At 46.5% G+C, this 5,684-nt stretch overlaps 1 pseudogene; it reads left to right on the top strand.

The window, feature by feature from the left end:
• Positions 1–4,513: 4,513 nt before the first annotated feature.
• Positions 4,514–5,475, top strand: LOC146194513 (sulfotransferase ssu-1-like; annotated as a pseudogene).
• The last annotated feature ends 209 nt before the right edge of the window (positions 5,476–5,684 follow it).

Raw genomic sequence — 5,684 nt, 5'->3', positions numbered from 1 at the left:
GTTTCATTTCAGGCCGTGGTGCACCCAGTTCATTCAGCATGCCTGAAGAAAAATGTTATTTTCCACTGTATGATCTCCGTGCATCACGGTAGTGCCTCGTTATGGACAATCAATCCATCGAACGAGCCCACAGTTTTACCAACTGGATGTAAACTTGCCTCTTGTGGACCCGATGCACCCCGCGTCGTTGCTTTGGTCAGAGGTGCTACGAGTGCCACCGTACCTCTGGCTTCTGATGAAACTTTGATCTTCCGCATGATCAGCGCCGATCTCAGCTCATCTCAACGCCGTACTCTTGTGGATATTCTTCTACACTTTTCGCCTATGTTTGACTTCTCAAACTGATGGACCAACCTCTCAGCCTGCACATCGGACCCATCATACCATCGACACTGGTTCGGCTCGTCCCATCCGTCAAAAGCCATATCGCGTGTCCCCATCTGAGCGCAAAATCATTCATGAACAAGTGGAGGAGATGCTGCGGAAGAAGGTGATACAGGAGTCATCTAGCCCCTGGGCTGCCCCTGTTATCCTCGTACGCAAGAAAGACAGTTCGTGGCAATTCTGCGTCGATTACCGGCGTCTACGTTCTGTTACGAGAAAGGACGTCTATCCTCTTACTCGCATAGACGATACCCTCGACTGCCTCTCTGGTGCGTCCTATTTTTCTTGTCTTGATCTCAGATCTGGCTAATGGCAAATTCCAATGGACCCTGCGGATAAGAAAAAAACATCCTTCGTAAATACAGATGGCCTTTATGAGTTTAATGCTATGCCATTCGGGCTGTGCAATGCGCCTGCCACATTTGAACGCTTTATGGACAAAGTTTTGCGCGGCTTAAAATGCGATTTCTGTCTTTGCTATCTCGACGATGTCATTTGGAAAGTCCTTCCAAAAACACAATAACCGTCTAGTACGCGTCTTGTCTGCACAACGCCGCCCTAATTCTAAACTCCAAAAAGTGCCACTTTGGAGAGCGCCAAGCGCTGGTGCTAGGACACCTTCAATGGTGATGGTGTAATGACGGATCTCCACAAAACTGCCGCTGTTGAGTCTTTTAAACCCCCACAGAGAGTGAAGGAGTTGGGCAATTTTCTAGGGTTGTGTTCGTATTTTAGACGCTTTATACATCGATTTGCTCACGTTGCTTACCCATTGACGCGCCCTCTCAACAAAAACTCCACTTTTCACTGGACACTACACTGCGACGCATCATTTCGTCAACTGAAGTTTCTTTTAATATCGAAACCCATCCTACTTCACTTCCATCCTGCTGCAGTAACAGAAGTTCACACGGATGCTAGTGGAATCGGTCTCGGGGCAGTCCTTGTCCAACGGCACGATGAACGAGAGCATGTTATCGCGTACGCAAATCGTACCCTGAGCAAGCCGGAGCGAAACTACACAGTCGCCGAACAGGAATGCCTGACTGTAGTTTTCGCTGTGCAGCGTTTCCGTTCATCTTTGTACGGACGGTCGTTTACTATCGTAACTGACCATCATTCACTCTGTTGGCTGCGGAACCTTCGAGACCCATGTGGTCGCCTCGCACATTGGGCCCTCCGATTACAGGAATATGACTTTGCCGTAGCGTACAAAAGCGGGAGGCGTTATGCAGACGCAGATTGTCTTTCTAGGATGCCAATGGTCATGACCGGACCTGACAGTGACGATTTCGACCATTATATGTCGACCCTCGAGCCAGCTTTCCCCGACACGAATGTTTTTAAAACGAAACAGCAAAGGGATAGCAGTCTGCAGCCTCTCTTTGCCGCCGCCCAAGCCAGCTCAGTTACAAGTCGTTTTTGTGATCGTGATGGCCTCCTATTGAAAAATAATTATTCGCCTGACGGCCAGCGATACCTACTCGTCGTTCCCAAGATGCTTTGCACGGACGTATTGCGTGTTAAGCATGATGATCCAACTTCAGTGAATTCGGGATCGTTTCAAATACTCCGCCGTGCTCAAGAAAGATTTTACTGGCCTAGACTGCGCTCGAAGATTGAACAATACGTTGTCAGTTGCAAGCAATGTCAACGCCACAAACGTCCAACTGCAACTCCATCTGGCTTGCTGCACCCTGTGAACACAGCGAAAGCTCCATTTGATCAAGTAGGCATTGACCTTGTAGGTCCGTTTCCGAAGTCCGTGGATGGAAATCGCTGGATTGTAATCTGCGTTGACTATCTCACACGTTACTGTGAAACCGCCGCTCTTCCATCTGCTACGGCGCACCAGGTGTCGGTTTTCTTACTGCACTCAGTCATCGTACGACACGGGCCGTCACGAATTGTCATCACTGGTCGAGGCCGACAATTCACTGCTGATGGTGTTGAAGAGCTCATGCGCTTATGCGCAGTAACTTCCCGACACTCGACGCCATACCATCCCCAGAGAAATGGCTTCACTGAGCGCGTGAACAGAATGCTTATCAACATGCTAGCCATGTATGTGGATGCAGGGCATAAGAACTGGGACACCACACTGCCCTTCACCACGTATGCGTTTAATACCGCCACGCATGAGACAACTGGGTACAGTCCATTCTTCCTGCTGTATGCCAGACCACCACGCTACACCCTGGATACTACCCTGTCGTTCTCAAGCCGTGAAGACCCCTGCCTGGCTGAGACCCTCTGTTTCGCCGAAGAAGCTCGGAGAATCGCCCGATTATGGCCTGGTACTTTACAAAAACGTTCTAAAGTGCGATACGATGCCAGTCACCGGTGGGTCACGTACTCTATAGGCCATTTAGTCTGGCTGTGGCGTCCAATTCAGCGCCGTAGTCTACATCAAAAACTCTCGGCCCGCTATGACGGCCCATATGTGGTAGTTACACGTAACAGTAATTTAACCTATGCAATAGCTCGCCTGACAGCATCTGGTCGTCGGTCTGCCAAAACCGAACAATGTCATGTTGCCCGCTGAAGCCGTGTCAGCCTCGCACGACTCACGAACACGCCCAGAGGGCTTAGGCTGAGTAGGGGGGAAATGTCACGCTACTGACGACGAGGAAGGATTGTACTGGTGTGGCAGAAGAAGAGGAAGAAGCTTTGGTGTCTGGGGGCTAGTAGGCTTCACCTTGTCCTGCTGCATAGCACTGTAAATAAACGTATAAACGTATTTAAACGTACCTATATAATTTATTGTTCCGACATCTAAGTTCAGCTTTCTTTTGTCATTCCAGGGGGATTAAAGCACATAATCTTTATAAATGTCGCCTCAGGTTTACTTTTTAAACTGAAATCAGGAATAATGCAACAAATTTTAGGAATTTAGCAAAACTAAGGAAAGAAGAATTAGTCTATCCAACAATACGTGGCGAAGAATGGACAGTGCCAACACCTCCACTAAATCTTGGTAGGGAATGCCTTCAATACGCTCTTCCATCTCTTCTAAATAGGTATACCCACATTAGCCTCGATGTTTTTTTTCTTTTGCAAGTCGAGAACTACACAATTTGTTTTTGAATAACATGGTTTAGGTTTCATTATGTATACATATTGCTGTTTCGTGTATTCTCTGGTGTTTCTTTGATGGGCTTGTTTTTAAAATTGTATAAACTGTTGTGTTGCCTCCCTACCAATAATTAGGATTGTAGGCTCGTCAAGTTGCCCAAGGGCAGCTTTTTTATAAGATTCCGCCATCTGTAGTGTTAGATGGGAACTAAACTTTGATTTGATTTATCTACTCTACACTTCGCTGATGTTTGCACCACTTCCATGAGTGTTCTTGATGTATAAAAGAAAATACAGGTGCACAAGCAAACTTCCCGAAGCACAAAATATGCGCGTAGTTCCCTAAGAACAGCTCACGCAACCACCAATTCTTGTTGCTTCAGTTGTAAAGAACTTGCTCTATCTACATTACGTCAAAACAGCACTGACATTTTGCTAAAATGAAATATTATATTGCTTTATCTAAAACGAAATATTATTATGTTATTCAAGCTCATACTGACACAGAAACTGATGCATACTGACGCTGTTTCTGTATTTTGTATTAGTTGCGACGTTAAGCTATCCTTATTCAAAAGATACAGATAAGGTACAACGAGAGGAAGAAGATGGCTACATAGTATGAAAGAGCATTGCACAAGGATCGAGAATGACCTTCAGTTTGCAAGTCGAGCCAACGTTTCGACAAGTGGGCTTGTCTTCGTCTGAGCGATGAAAACAAGTCCACTTGTCGAAACGTTGGTTCAGCCTTGCGCACTCAGGCTCCCCATCTATCCTTGCTCAGTGCTCTTTCATACTCTGTTCAAAGTAGAAATTTAAATGTGCGAAAAAAAGCACACATTCAAAGGTGGCACTGTTCAGTAAAAGGTACTAAGCCCTAATAATTATCGCTTTGCAAGACTTTGCCCGAACATATACGGTACGCGATTCACCGGCACAATTATAACCGGCTGTTGTTAATTATCTGCATGCAGTCTGAATGCCCTTGTCAATAAGCACTTCAAAGACAATACGCCATTCATTTTTGCTCCAGAACTCCTTCAGCAACACAGCAATGGCAGGTCGGAGACCATATCGTCAAATCATCGACGGCGTATCACGAAGTCCTTGGATTGACCCGGAGACGTTTCGGAAGAGGCTGTCGCTTCGCGTGTCAAATGGTGGCCTCGTGTGAATTTCTTACACCAAGATCGAGAAGCACAATGGATCCAGTACATAACGCAACTGATACTGAACGGCGGCGCGCCCATCAGTACCTACAGTGAATTCACTAGCAACACGCGCATCGTCGAGCACACCACTGATGATCACTGGACCACCACTCTACCAATGAAAACCCTCTTGACGCACCAGCCCCTCTGCAGAGAGACGATTAATGAAGGCGCCAAGTATGCATACCTGGCTCGGAACCCGTGGGATGTGTGCGTTTCTATCTTCCACACTATTACCAACGCGAGCATTTACCGTTTTCAGGATGGTACGTTCGAAGACATCCTCGATAGTTTTTTGGAAGGCGATCTGGGCTATGGAAGTTACTTCGACCATGTAACCTCAGGTTATGCCCTTCGTAGCCAGCCCAACGTATTTTTCGTATCCTATGTAGAACTGAAAAGGGGCGTACGGAGAAGTTATTCAAGTGGCCCACTTCCTGTGCGAAGGCTACCGCAGGGCACTAGACCAAAATGAAGAATTAATAAAGTGAATATTACAGCCGTCCAACCTGAAAATATGAAGAAGTTTATTGTCTTTGATTTGAAAGGGAATGCCAACACCGGCTGGGCCGATCTGTTCAGCCGCAACCAGCAGGTGTCATGCGGACGAGGATACGAAGACGACAAGACCAAGTACAGACTCGTCCGGGAAGCCAAAGTAGGAGGCTGGAAGGAGCATTTCAAGCCAACTCAGCTCCAGCGCTTTGAACGGAAAATACGAGCAGAATGAGACAAAGCATCATTTATGCAGCTTTGGGTGGACATTCGGGAAGAAGCCTTGGCTATACCCGTCTCGTCTGACTAAAACACGACTGCTTGGAGCGTTCGAAAAAAAAATCCTTTCGACATTATTACGTGTGCCTAGATTTAGAAACGAATTGGTTTAATATGCTCACCACAATATCAATTTTTTAATCATTGCTCATTAGCCAACGTTTTCACACTCCTATGAACTCGATTCTGAAGTAATACACAAACATCTCATAAACTTATCGTCGAATTCATCGTCTGGAG

The sequence above is a fragment of the Amblyomma maculatum genome, chromosome 3 (genome assembly GCF_055883805.1).
Source record: "Amblyomma maculatum isolate TAMU_Amacu chromosome 3, ASM5588380v1, whole genome shotgun sequence".
NCBI classification, from domain to species: Eukaryota; Metazoa; Arthropoda; class Arachnida; order Ixodida; family Ixodidae; genus Amblyomma; species Amblyomma maculatum.
This window is presented reverse-complemented; position numbering and strand designations above follow the sequence as displayed.